Source organism: Protopterus annectens, chromosome 14.part0 (assembly GCF_019279795.1).
Source record: "Protopterus annectens isolate FY-2018-M chromosome 14.part0, PAN1.0, whole genome shotgun sequence".
Taxonomy (NCBI): Eukaryota; Metazoa; Chordata; order Ceratodontiformes; family Protopteridae; genus Protopterus; species Protopterus annectens.
The window spans coordinates 46,062,795-46,077,981 of record NC_056748.1 but is presented as its reverse complement, the minus strand read 5'-3'; the positions used below and the strand labels follow the sequence as shown (position 1 = coordinate 46,077,981).

The window sequence follows — 15,187 nt, the reverse complement described above, 5'->3', positions numbered from 1 at the left end:
GGAGGGGATGAAAGGTGCAATCTGGTGAGAAAAAAAGATCCGTTAAAAAATCCTTTATTCTGTTCCATGTTTCTTAGCTATAATATCAGATCATCTGCATATGCCAGTGCCATTGGTAAAAGTATTCCATTATGCATTTCCCATTTTGTATTATTTAATTTTGTTTGCTATTCCTCTATAACTGCCCTCTTTGCAAACGAGATGTCATTCACTGAGCAATCCTGATAAACCACTGAGCAATCCTGATTAACCCTTCTGTTTGTTTTTACTCTTTGTCATTCCAGTCATATAGTAGGTCAAGTATTAACATATGCTGAATTCAACAGCCCCTAAACTCTTCTTGTAGTACTAAATGCCTTTAAAATCTACCACAACGGCCAGTGACATACGTTGTTGAATATTTTTGTATATTACACAGAATTATTTCCCTTCATTCCTTTCGCTTACATTTCCATCTACTTTTTCATTAGCCCTAATAGTTCCTTTACTCATGTTCCTTGTATTCCAAAATATTTTCACTCAATTAGCAGTCAGTATTTCAACAAGAGTTTATAATCACAGTTACATAATCTTAAGGGTCTCCAATTTTTAACTCAGATTTTTTCACCTTTCTTTTTCTATACGATTCTAATAATTCTTTAATAAAACCATCTCAACTCTAATCTCTGTCAGTAACCATTTATTAAGTGCTTTCAGAAACCATTCTTTTTCTGTGTCCTTCATATTCTTAAGAAGATGCAACCCTTTCCATCCTATTCTAGTTTTTAAATATTGTATCCAGTTCCCTGAATGTGATATTTTATCAAATAGTTTATAGTATATCAGAGATAGTCATAACATATACCATATGCACATTTTCCTTCATGTCCTATATCCTCATCATGGTGGCAACAAAGCCCTTTGCTATGGTCATAATTTTCACAGGTTCATAGGCAGGTACTAGGCTATCAGCCCAATGGCCTAAGTAAGCCTAGCCAACAAGGATCCCTGGCTTACACCACCCAAGAAAGTTATTTTCCTGTGCCCCTGTGGAGCAGAGCCACAGAAGTGATCCCTGGGGGTATATCCTATTTCTAATCCACTTATCAGGATTTTTCTTGAAGAATGCTAATTCAGAAATTTGCTTGACATAGATGGGTAGCTTGTTCCAGAGTATGGGAAGTCTCTGGGACAGTAATCTATCCCTCCAGCATGTCCTGTTTGTTGTGGTGACAAGGTTTAGGTGCCTAGAGTTTGTAGGGTGGGATTGGGATTTCTTTAGTTGTAAAACTTAATACCTTAACAGGTTCCACTGAGATTTGAACTCAGATTACTGGATTCAAAGTTCAGAGTGCTAACCATTATACCATGGAACCAGCAAATAAACAGCCTTTGCAAGGTTCGATCCCAGGACCCTGTACACTATAACCAAAGTGATTTACTACTAAGAAAACACTGCTAACATTTCTACACATGTGCTACATTGTCCTCTTAAATGTTTTAAACTTTTCCATATTTTTAGGCTTCACTGGCCTCTTGAGAATCACCTTCTTTGAAAAAGTTTAGCAAGACAGCACCATCTAAACCACCTTCTGATACTGCGATTTGTTGAATTGCCCCTTCTCCAGTTCCATCGTATTATTCTCCAACACATTCACGTCTGCCATGGTGATACAAATTCAAAACCCACCCTCTTTCAAAACATCGGGGAAATCTGAGGGTACACAGGCCAATTTCCCCTAGTTAGCATGACTAGATCCTAAGTTCTCCCCTGAAAGTACACCATAGGCCTAGTGGTGCAACTGCGACAGCAAAGTATAAATAAATAAATAAATAAATAAATAAATAAATAAATAAATAAAATGCTGCTTATATGTGTCTTTCAGATTTTGGTGTTGCCATCACATTGATTCCTCTTGCGAATAATTTTAAGACTGTGCTGGCTGAAAAACTATATACACATATGTAAAGCAGCAAGCTACAGATATTCAAGCTGCCTTATGAGATATCGGATCAGTCACAGTACATTTATCCACAAGAAAAATATATTAAGCTAAGCATGCAAAGCAGCTTTTCTGACTTGTTCAATTTAAATAATTTTTCCCATTTAAGAATGTAACATTAAATAAAAGCAGACTAATAAATAATGCAAATAAAACAATAATATTTTTTTTACTTAACAACAATATTTTTTTTCTAGGCATAATAAGCAAAAGGAAACAGAGAAAATGATTAAGTGATGAGTTACTAACAAGTTTCATAGTAGAGGGTTTGATTCTTTCATCCTCCATTTGCCTGTTGTGCGAGTCTGAGCAAGTTGCTTAACCATGCATTGCTCCTGGGATACTTGTGAAAAGAAACTTATGCCTAGCAGAGCTGCCTGGGTAACAAATTAAATAAAAATAGCTAATCGATACATATAACAAAGTTATATCAAAAGATTAGTATTTCAAAATTGCTATTGCTTTTGGTTAAAAATAAAATATGAAAACTTTCATTTAGTGCCTGACATGTATTACAATTGACTTCTATACACTTAATAAATTAAATCATACTTAAAGAAATAGTGCAAGTTTTGACATAAAATATTGCCAAAATATGTAAAATGAATGATTTCTTTCTATTAAAACAAACAACAATATACAAAAAAAATCATATTCCCACAGAAGTACAATAGACAGCAGCGCAATATCAACAGATATCAATATGGAAGCATTTTCTAAGTGCAGTAATGCATTATAAGGAAATAATGGACCTTCCATGAGCAGAAAGATCCTCTGCCTTCAGCGTAGAGTCTCACCACACCCCTAGGTAGGCCATTCTCCCCTAATGTCCACCCTATTGGGCATTATTGGCTACTTGTATGCACATTTAGACATCTATGTAATGGTACACATAACAGGAGTAGTGAGGAAGCTGACAAGCTACTGAAACTCCATGTGCAAGTTCCAAATAAACAGACTGTGAAGGAATGGCTTGGGAGTAGTATGATGACCTGGAATTTCAACACTGACGTACGGAAATGTGTCCTGGCCAAAGGTACAATCCACAGAAAGTAACAGCAGTACAACAGCACTGCTGTGACACTCTCAACACATTCAAATAGTGACCAGTAAATATGTTACAAATGTAAAACATTCCAGTCATCTGTAAACCTCCACGTAAACTTAAGGATAGCATCAACTGAACATGCATAGACACAGACAAACGCATATACACACACACACACACACACACACACACACACACACACACACACGCACACACGCACACACACACACACACACACACACACACACACACACACACACACACACACACACACACACACACACACACACACACACACACACACAATTTAAAATTACAAAAATACATATATTTCTTCCAACTTCCTTTCATTAAATGCAGAAAGATACAATCTGACTTTTAGGGACCCTCTTCTATAACTGAGTACCAACATTTAACATGCTACAAAGTTATATCTGCAACCATTTATTCAACAACTTTGAAATAAATACCCTAATCTCCTCCAGCACTGGCAGGAATGAAGTTTTATAAACAACTAACACAATAATATTATTAAATCTCTGGCTACGTGCAATATTCAAAAGCTGCAGACAACTAATTATAGGGCTAACTAATGTATCTTCAGGGATGTGATAACAAATGACCTTGAATATGAACTTGCCCCCCACCCCCCACACACACACACAAAGCACTATGTGCTGTCTCTGGTTAGTTTTCTGTCATCTATCCTGAGCCTGGTTGTTACTCTCATCAGACATGAAGCCCAAAAAGAGACAAAACATCATTTTTGTTTTATATTACATTTTTCATAACATAACTTACATAGTGTTACACTGAGATCCCAGGTTGGGTGTATAATAAACTATGGTCTCTGTGACTGAACTTTATAACTGGAAGGAAACACGTGCCGGTATTACAAGAGTCGAGTCATACCTTGCCATTTATAGAAATCAGACAAAGAGTATTATTTAATAGAGTGAGTGATAGGAAATCAGGAAGTTGTCTGTGTGCTGGTCACTAGATATAAACAATGGTGTTCTTTCATGTTAAATTGAACACAGGAAACATTACACGCAAAGTGATTTTCATGTATACACAGAGAACACTTCCAGTAAAAATATACCACTTTTTATCTATTTTCAAGCCCAAACTGACTAATCAAGCTACATCCTGTATTTTTAGTTTCAAAACAGCTGCTGCAAATTATTTGGGAATAACATGTCAAATAGCCGTTCAATAGTGCAAAAGTTTGCATGTCATGAAAAGCTAGTTAAAAAGGAAGCTTCGGGTCATTATAATGATATTACGTAAGAATAAGCAACGTTTAAAAATGTGCTAAATATCAGTTATACCTTATGTGTGAAAGAGAGGTGGTAACCCATTAAAAATAGATACAAGGCTGTTAATAAGGAAAAAGAACCATGATTCTAGAAAGTTATACCTTATGTGTGAAAGAGAGGTGGTAAGCCATTAAAATAGATACAAGGCTGTTAATAAGGAAAAAGAACCATGATTCTAGAAAGTTATACCTTATGTGTGAAAGAGAGGTGGTAACCCATTAAAAATAGATACAAGGCTGTTAATAAGGAAAAAAAAAACATGATTCTAGAAAGTTATACCTTATGTGTGAAAGAGAGGTGGTAACCCATTAAAAACAGATACAAGGCTGTTAATAATGAAAAAAGAACCATGATTCTAGAAAGTTATACCTTATGTGTGAAAGAGAGGTGGTAACCCATTAAAAATAGATACAAGGCTGTTAATAAGGAAAAAAGAACCGCAATTCTAGAAAGTTATACCTTATGTGTGAAAGAGAGGTGGTAACCCATTAAAAACAGATACAAGGCTGTTAATAAGGAAAAAGAACCATGATTCTAGAAAGTTATACCTTATGTGTGAAAGAGAGGTGGTAACCCATTAAAAACAGATACAAGACTGTTAATAAGGAAAGAGAACCATGATTCGAGAAAGTTATACCTTATGTGTGAAAGAGAGGTGGTAACCCATTAAAAACAGATACAAGGCTGTTAATAAGGAAAGAGAACCATGATTCTAGAAAGTTATACCTTATGTGTGAAAGAGAGGTGGTAACCCATTAAAAATAGATACAAGGCTGTTAATAAGGAAAGAGAACCATGATTCTAGAAAGTTATACCTTATGTGTGAAAGAGAGGTGGTAACCCATTAAAAATAGATACAAGGCTGTTAATAAGGAAAAAGAACCATGATTCTAGAAAACTATTGTTTCTTGATAAATTGAGTTATTTTATCCATTTCCTTAGTTTCAAGTTGAGTAAAAACACAGCAGAGTTTCAAAACATTATATATTCACTTCATGCCAGTCTTCCCTTTCCTGGCTTTATCAACTCCTAGAACACAAGAAGCTGTCAGCCACAGAATTAAATGGAACTGCATTTAAAATGTCTGAAAAAAAATTCAGTATATTTTGAACTTTCCTGCATTATTAATGTCTGTATCAAAGGAAGCGGTTAATATTATTTTTTCTAATTTGTTATACCCCAAAGTGGCCTGAAGCAGGGCTGCCTATACTGAATGATTTTGTTTTTACAGTCAGTGCTTTCACCTCCCTGGTGTCATTTTAGAGGGACATCATCCCATATTTTTATTACTTTGTTTCCTTTTATTTTTATTACTGGCCGTCTCTGATACAGCATTTTAAAGGATGTTTGAATGACAGGCTTAAAATGTAGCTGAGTTAATTGTTCTTTTCAGAATAACAGCAGTAGTTTAATATTCAGGTATATGAAATGTGACTTCTGTGAGTAAAAGGTGTTACTCAGGCATACCTGATTTGTCTGACGGTCACAATTTTTAATACTGTAACTAGAGTTAGAGGCTTTGATGTTAATTTTCCCTCCCTAACTAGCTTGTCTCAGCCAAACACTGTATACAATGCAAAAATGCTGTAACAAAACACCAGAAGAAAATGTGCATTTTTACTGAAAACAGTGTGGAAACAATGCAGAATCAAATAGTGACAAACAGGATAGTAGATAGATTTGGTTTTGTTCGGACTCCTAATTGTATCAACAGGCTTCACTATTCACTGTAAGTGTGATGCTGGCAATTTGTGAGTGATAAGGTACATTTAATTGCCAATGTTTAAGAGACATTATTTTCTTACTGGCTGCCCCTCCTAGCCTTAGATTCATTGGTTCATAGGTTAGTACTAGGCTATTGGCCCTAGGGCCTATACAAGCCTAGCCATAACAATTCCCTGGCTATTACTTCCCTGGTCCCCTGTCTAACAGGGTGATTGATGTGATCCTTGGAGTGAATTTCCTATCTCCCATCCAATCGGCAAGGTTCCTTTTGAAGAGGGCCAAGGAGGCACTCTCCTTGACATGTATGGGCAGTCTTTTCCAGAGTATGGGGAGTCTCTAGGTCAGGAACCTATCCCTCCAGCATGCTTTGTTCATTGTAATGACCAGATTTAGATCCCTGGAGCATGTGGCCCTGAGGGATTGGGATTTCTTTAAGTGTAGCATGCCCAACAGCTCTGGGTTTGACATGGTCTTGTATGTTAAGCAGAGATCGCCCCTGAGCAGGCGATATGCGACAGAGTATAGCTGGAGTTTTTTTAGACGGTCAGCATAGGGCATCTGCTTTAGGCTTGTGATTCTTTTAGTCAGGTATTTCTGTGGCCTTTCCAGTTGTTGCAGATGTCTTCTGAGGTACATACCAAACAGGGCGTTGTACTCTATAATGGGCCTAATGAGGGATGAGTACAGTGGGACAATGACCTCCTTTTTTCTGGATGAAAAGTCCTTAATGATGAGGTGTGCCACATAGAAGGATTTCCTGACTGTTGTGGCAATGTGGTTATCGAAGGTGAGACCATTGGCCACTTGTGTCCCTAAGTCCCTTATCACACTTTTGGTGTTTAGTTTACTGCCACTTGTGTGGTAATTCATGGGTACATGTTTTTTCCCAAAGGGGATAACTATACATTTCTTGGCATTGAGCTTGAGCCCATGGCTCTGGCACCAAGCATCTGTTTCTGTAAGCCCCTTTTGTAGAATATCCACATCATTTAGGGATTCAATAATGGCTTCCAGTTTGCAGTCATCTGCAAACTTTGTTAGCCAGAGTCCCTTAGTGCTGGCCTGTACTTCAGAGAAGTAGATGCCAAACAAGAGCGGTCCCAGAACTGAATCCTGAAGTACTCCACTTGTCACTTGTCAGGAGCTGGATTTTGAGTCGGCTACTTTTACAATGTGGGTTCTGTCACTAAGCTAGTTGGCAACCCATTGAGTGACGTAGGGATCAGTGCTCAGCTTAGTAAGCTTATCTATGATTCTAGAGTGGGGGATGGTGTCGAAGGCCTTGGCGAGGTCCAGATAGGCTGTGTGGACCACCTTGCCCTCATCCACGTCTCTGGATACTGATTCAAAGAAGTCAATCAGGTTGAGGAGACAAGATCGTCCCTTTACAAAACCAAACTGGGTGGGGTCCAGTGTTTGAAGGTTGCTAATGTCTTTATTTATAAGTTCCATGATACTGCATTCCATGGCTTTGCAGATCAAGCTCATCAGAATGATGGGACAATAGATCCCGGGATCCAAGGTGGATCCCCCCTTGTGGAGTGGGATAACTGTAGCTGTGCACCACTCATTGGGCATGAAGCCTGAGGTGAGGCTATGATTAAACATGACACTTAGGTGAGGTGCCAGTTCATTTTGTATTTCATGTAGTACACAGCCCGGCATGTCGTCTGGTCCCATGGATGCTGTATTCTTAGCTTTGGAGAATGCGTTTTTTTGCCTGTGTGGCCGTGATTACCGGAATTTGGCAATCTTTTGGTATTGAGCTGAGCTGTTTAGGGGGTGAGAGGAGGGTGAAATTGGCACTGCATCGATCTGCCAGGATATTGGCAATATCCTTGGGATCAGTATATTTAATGTCATTTTGTTGTAGTTCAGAACAGATCTGAGCATTGCCATTTAGATTCTTGACATAACTATAGAATGCCTTGTGGTTGTCCTTGGAATCTTTGGCAATTTTATTTTCATAACTAGCTTTGGAGGATTTTATGAGGGATCTCAGCTTCTTACTGAGGCTGGTAAGGGATTATTTTGCATCCTGGGATTTTCCTCTTTTCTGCAACAGTTTCTTCCTTCTGTTGTATAGTTTGTTTATGGCAGGGGACCACAAGATTGGCTTCTTTTTTTTGGAGGAGAGCCTTCATGTTGTAACAGATGAGGAGACAAACACAGGAAGGGAAGGCAAGCAGAAATAACTTCAGGCATTAAACAAATCAAATAATTATTAAATGATGATTTTTCTGCATGCAGCATGTTAAGTATTATATTACACAGAAGGAAGATTACTGTTGGAAAGAAAAACAAGATATGTGTGTGTGGGGGGTTCATTTAAAAAAATCCATCCTCTAGACATATTGAACTTACTGACAGTAATGAACTTAAAGAAGAGAACTTCATCTTACATATTTATATTTTAATGGAAACTGTCAGCTCTCCAGCTAAACTGTAGGACTTGTAGATGAATATTAAGTTTAATGGGTCACTCATGAAAACAATGCAGGATAAAATAATATCATGATAACAATTAAAATAATATATGTCAGACTCAGGTTAATCTATTTAAAATAGATTATTAAAAATCTACAGTGAGTTTATTTTAACTTATTTGTTTAGCTGATGTTAACAGTACAAGCATCAGTGTACAGTGTCCTATTTTGAGGTTTCTTGCTATTCTGATATATTTTAGTAAATCAAAAGGCATATTAGTTGGAACAGTGATAACATTTTATTCACAACATTGGTACTTGACTGAGCAACTTTCTCTGCAGACTCTTTAACTTCTCTGTGTATCCATGTGGGTTGTTGGCAGATGCTGTAGTCCCTCATTGATGTGTGCCATAGCCATAGAAGAATTGGCAGTCCCCCAAACCGTTATAGGTGAATGGTGCTGGGACTGTCTCTTGCTCTGTCCCAAAATCTTCCATTGGACTAAATACTTCAATAGCATTACCTTTGTTTGCACTAAGTCTAACATGAAATAGTCTTTATCACCTGGCATCTCTGGCCTTGGAATAAACCTTTCTTTGTGTAAACAATAAGACAAACCAAATGCATGTATATTTCTCAGTATTAAGCGGACACAGGATTCCTACATGAGACTGAAGCTGTTACAGAAATGTAGCTTGTCTCTTTCCTGTTGTCTTTTCTGCCAGATCTGTTTCCTTACAATTAACTCAGTGCAGCATTTCATATGGACCGAGGTGGTTATAAATGCCTGGTCGTCGGTGTCTTATTTTGATACAGGACATCATTATTCTCCCGGGCATACTTGGCTAGGCTTAGAAAGGCCTCCCCAGGTCGTTAGCCTAGTAACCATCTATGAAGTTATGAATATCTGTCGATGCATTACTAAACATCATCACTGATCCAGATGCTGTTATAAAACTGGGTCTCTGGTTCTGGTTATGCTGTTTATTTATCAATAAATAAATGCAATATATTTATTTAATTTGTCAAAGTTTGTTTAGCATATGGCACATTAGGGATGTTTTCTATTCAGAATCAGGAACTGTGGTCTGATTAACTATATTCTAGCTTATTTCTTTTTCAAAAGAAAAAAATCTAGCTTATTGTTACACAGCCTGTTCTGTTTTGAGGTCCCACCTCTCTAGGTCCTGTCCGTCCATTCAGACACCTCCAAGGAAGTCATCTTTTACACAGCACTGCTTCTTACTTGCCTACATAACCTTTTAAGGGTACACTGCATTTCTGCTATGATTTGATTTTTAAGCAAGGAATAAAGAGTATGTGGATTTGTGACTCACATTTTTTCATTCAGATAAGTACTCATCAGGACAGCCTGTGCTCAGGCAATGTTCTGTCTGTGCTGGTAATAAAATGAATTCATACATATTCATTGGTATTTAATTTCTTCAAAGTATATAGCATATGAAGAAGAAAAGGGTCACAACAACAGTTTCAGAATTTCACATGGGAATACATGAAGAATTTAAACAGTGGAGTCATGTACTACATACATGGAAAGAACTGAATAATTGTTGCATTGAACAACCTTTCTTCAGAGTATCACATGGGAACTTACTCAGTGCTAAGGGTGCATTCAGTTTGAATTACTTTGAAACCTGGTTACTGCTAAAGCCAAATTGTTAAAATACAGACTAGACATTTTGTGCCTATGCCACTGGTAATTGTTGAAATATTTTGTTTCATTTCTGTGACCAGAGGCCTAATGAAACTATGATACAGTATGTTGCTGAACTGAAATAATGTACTTTGAACTGAATTTTGTCGAGTCTTTTTGAAGTATTTAGAAATGTAAAAGTGACATTCACAGTAAAGTTTGCCAGGAAAAAGCTATTTTATGACATTAATTTAAAACGATACAATAATTCAAAATTGCATGAACTATGGAGACTGAGATACATGCAACAGCTGAGAAAGCACAATGCACAGGCTGGTGCTGTACACAAAGTTAGAATAGCATCATTTCCTGCAAAAGACAAAATATGTTGCTCTCAGTGTAAGAGTAACAAATATACTCCACGAGTTTACAGTTGTATGGTAGTTAGATGCCAGAGGCTGAAAAATCAGACATATAATATGAGCTTTTTGTAATGAAGTATGAAGAGAAAACAAGAACAGAAGCAATAATTTTCATATTAAAATATTAATTGTATGAAAAGATGATTAACTATGTGGACCTAATGTTTCTGATATGTTCTCACAGACAGAAAAAAATCTTTTTTGTTGCCTACAGTTATAAAGGAGAAAAAAGTGTACATGAAAATAGAAGCAGGGGCAGAAATAAACTTCATATCTGAATAGTTATGCAGCCTATGGAGTCGTCTTGATCATTGGATGGGAAACTGCAAATTCACCCATGGACTAGCCCCCCCATGTCTCTGCTGGACAGAGGTCAACAGTAAGCAAATGAATCCCCAACTAACATACTATCCACCGTACAATTCACATGTCATTAACTTAATGTCAGGCATTTACTTGAAAATAAAGTGAGGAAACTTGTTGCTAAACTAAAGTAAGTTTGGTGAAAACAATGAAGCGGAGAGTGAGAGCTGTATAAAACAATGCCAGCTTTTAACTGATTCCCTTCTGTTTTGCATAACTGTTTAATGACAAAGAATTTTTTCCCAGGCAGAAATAAAAGACACTAATATATTACTTTTTGCAATTTAATGTTTGAATACATGGGAGATAATTATACCACTCACAGTTTGCACTTATTTCTTTTTTAAACATGACATTAAAAGGGAGACATAGGTGCATATACAGTAACAGAAAATAAATCAAGCTAAACCATTTCCTTTGTTACTTTAATGCAATCTATACGTTAACAATTTTTATTCACCCCAACACTATACAAATTGCTCACCTCCTGCCTTACTTTAAATTTCACTCCTTCTTCTAAACGAGCATACTGCATGCATGCATTGTTCCACAAATTGCATGTATTTGTAAATTTCTTCTTTCCTTGTCCAAAGATCCCATTTCTAGTTCTTTAATCATCTTTGAAACATGCAGTACTACAACTACAGTTGGTTTAGATTTTGATTTCCATTTTCTAGTCACTGTTTTTTGGCAGCCAATAGCATTACACTTAGAAAGGCCTTACTATGTCTGAGCAATTCAGATACTGTGTCCAGCTCAAAAGAATCACTTGCTTAGTTATACGCCCCCCCCCCAACAAAGTATTATGCAGGGAATTAGTTTGCACTCACTCCTTTGCATTTTTTAAAGATTAACAGACTGATATAACCATAGCAGTTGAACTCACTGGCATGATCAAAATATACATGGATTGTCAACTGCAGAATTACCCCCCCTCCAGATACCACAGCTAGAGGAATTAATGCTACCCACAGAAGCAAGTCTGTAGGGAGTCACCTGGGTCCATGGCACAGATGGACAGAATGCTGGCAAGTGACTGCAGTTTAAACAGTGGCCCCAGCACTGAAGGAGTAAGGCAAGGAAAAATTAATTTGATGTAAAATAGTTCTGATGCCTAATGTTTCAAAGTTGATGTAGGATATATAATTTTTGTTGGAAGAAATATTTTAAATCAGAAACATAAATTATGTTAAATATTTAATAATGTGTACACACACCCACACACATCCACACACACTCACACACATCCATACACATGTAGCTACTTTGTTAATGGTGTACAGCTCAAATTAGATGTCTTAGTGTGGGCAAATTAGTGTACCAACACATACAAAGTCAGCACTATAAATGATAATAAACATTTGTATGTTTGCTATCATATGCATTAATTCACTATTTTAGAATGTTAAGTGTCTAACTGGGATCACTAATACTGCATGCCCATTTTTTAAGCATCACTTAAGTAATCACAGTGCTATATTTTTAACTTTAGGCCCATTTATCACTATAACAGAGCTTTTGCAACTTCATCTAAAGTAAAAATGACATTTAACCACCCTGTTTGCAAGTCACTATACTAACTGTTTAACTACGATCACAAGAAGAGTGGAGCAACACGCAGCCATTACCCTCACTGTACTAACTGTTTAACTATGATCACAAGCAGAGTGAAGCAACATGCAGCCATTACCCTCACTGTACTAACTGTTTAATTATGATCACAAGCAGAGTGGAGCAACACGCAGCCATTACCCTCACTGTACTAACTGTTTAACTATGATCACAAGCAGAGGGAAGCAACACGCAGCCATTACCCTCACTGTAATAACTGTTTAACTATGATCACAAGCAGAGTGAAGCAACATGCAGCCATTACCCTCACTGTACTAACTGTTTAACTATGATCACAAGCAGAGTGAAGCAACATGCAGCCATTACCCTCACTGTACTAACTGTTTATCTATGATCACAAGCAGAGTGGAGCAACATGCAGCCATTACCCTCACTGTACTAACTGTTTAACTATGATCACAAGCAGAGTGAAGCAACATGCAGCCATTACCCTCACTGTACTAACTGTTTAACTATGATCACAAGCAGAGTGAAGCAACACGCAGCCATTACCCTCACTGTAATAACTGTTTAACTATGATCACAAGCAGAGTGAAGCAACATGCAGCCATTACCCTCACTGTACTAACTGTTTATCTATGATCACAAGCAGAGTGGAGCAACACACAGCCATTACCCTCACTGTACTAACTGTTTAACTATGATCACAAGCAGAGTGAAGCAACATGCAGCCATTACCCTCACTGTACTAACTGTTTAACTATGATCACAAGCAGAGTGAAGCAACATGCAGCCATTACCCTCACTGTACTAACTGTTTAATTATGATCACAAGCAGAGTGGAGCAACACGCAGCCATTACCCTCACTGTACTAACTGTTTAACTATGATCACAAGCAGAGTGAAGCAACATGCAGCCATTACCCTCACTGTACTAACTGTTTAACTATGATCACAAGCAGAGTGAAGCAACATGCAGCCATTACCCTCACTGTACTAACTGTTTAATTATGATCACAAGCAGAGTGGAGCAACATGTAGCCATTACCCTCACTGTACTAACTGTTTAACTATGATCACAAGCAGAGTGAAGCAACACGCAGCCATTACCCTCACTGTAATAACTGTTTAACTATGATCACAAGCAGAGTGAAGCAACATGCAGCCATTACCCTCACTGTACTAACTGTTTAACTATGATCACAAGCAGAGTGGAGCAACACGCAGCCATTACCCCCACTGTACTAACTGTTTAACTATGATCACAAGCAGAGTGAAGCAACATGCAGCCATTATCCTCAGTGTACTAACTGTTTAACTACGATCACAAGCAGAGTGGAGCAACACACAGCCATTACCTTCACTGTACTAACTGTTTAACTATGATCACAAGCAGAGTGGAGCAGCACGCAGCCATTACCCTCACTGTACTAACTGTTTAACTATGATCACAAGCAGAGTGGAGCAACACGCAGCCATTACCCCCACTGTACTAACTGTTTAACTATGATCACAAGCAGAGTGAAGCAACACGCAGCCATTACCCTCACTGTAATAACTGTTTAACTATGATCACAAGCAGAGTGAAGCAACATGCAGCCATTACCCTCACTGTACTAACTGTTTAACTATGATCACAAGCAGAGTGGAGCAACACGCAGCCATTACCCCACTGTACTAACTGTTTAACTATGATCACAAGCAGAGTGAAGCAACATGCAGCCATTATCCTCAGTGTACTAACTGTTTAACTACGATCACAAGCAGAGTGGAGCAACACACAGCCATTACCTTCACTGTACTAACTGTTTAACTATGATCACAAGCAGAGTGGAGCAGCACGCAGCCATTACCCTCACTGCACTGTTTAACTATGATCAAAAGCAGAGTGAAGCAACATGCAGCCATTACCCTCACTGTACTAGCTGTTTAACTATGATCACAAGCAGAGTGGAGCAACACGCAGCCATTACCCTCACTGTACTAACTGTTTAACTATGATCACAAGCAGAGTGAAGCAACATGCAGCCATTATCCTCAGTGTACTAACTGTTTAACTACGATCACAAGCAGAGTGGAGCAACACACAGCCATTACCCTCACTGTACTAACTGTTTAACTATGATCACAAGCAGAGTGGAGCAGCACGCAGCCATTACCCTCACTGCACTGTTTAACTATGATCAAAAGCAGAGTGAAGCAACATGCAGCCATTACCCTCACTGTACTAGCTGTTTAACTATGATCACAAGCAGAGTGGAGCAACACGCAGCCATTACCCTCACTGTACTAACTGTTTAACTATGATCACAAGCAGAGTGAAGCAACATGCAGCCATTATCCTCAGTGTACTAACTGTTTAACTACGATCACAAGCAGAGTGGAGCAACACACAGCCATTACCTTCACTGTACTAACTGTTTAACTATGATCACAAGCAGAGTGGAGCAGCACGCAGCCATTACCCTCACTGTACTAACTGTTTAACTATGATCACAAGCAGAGTGGAGCAACACGCAGCCATTACCCCCACTGTACTAACTGTTTAACTATGATCACAAGCAGAGTGAAGCAACACGCAGCCATTACCCTCACTGTAATAACTGTTTAACTATGATCACAAGCAGAGTGAAGCAACATGCAGCCATTACCCTCACTGTACTAACTGTTTAACT

General features: G+C 38.0%; 1 non-coding gene across 1 annotated transcript; it reads right to left on the bottom strand.

The window, feature by feature from the left end:
* Positions 1–1,283: 1,283 nt before the first annotated feature.
* Positions 1,284–1,355, bottom strand: TRNAQ-UUG. Its single transcript has one exon. It is a non-coding gene; the product is annotated as a tRNA-Gln (tRNA).
* Positions 1,356–15,187: the final 13,832 nt, after the last annotated feature.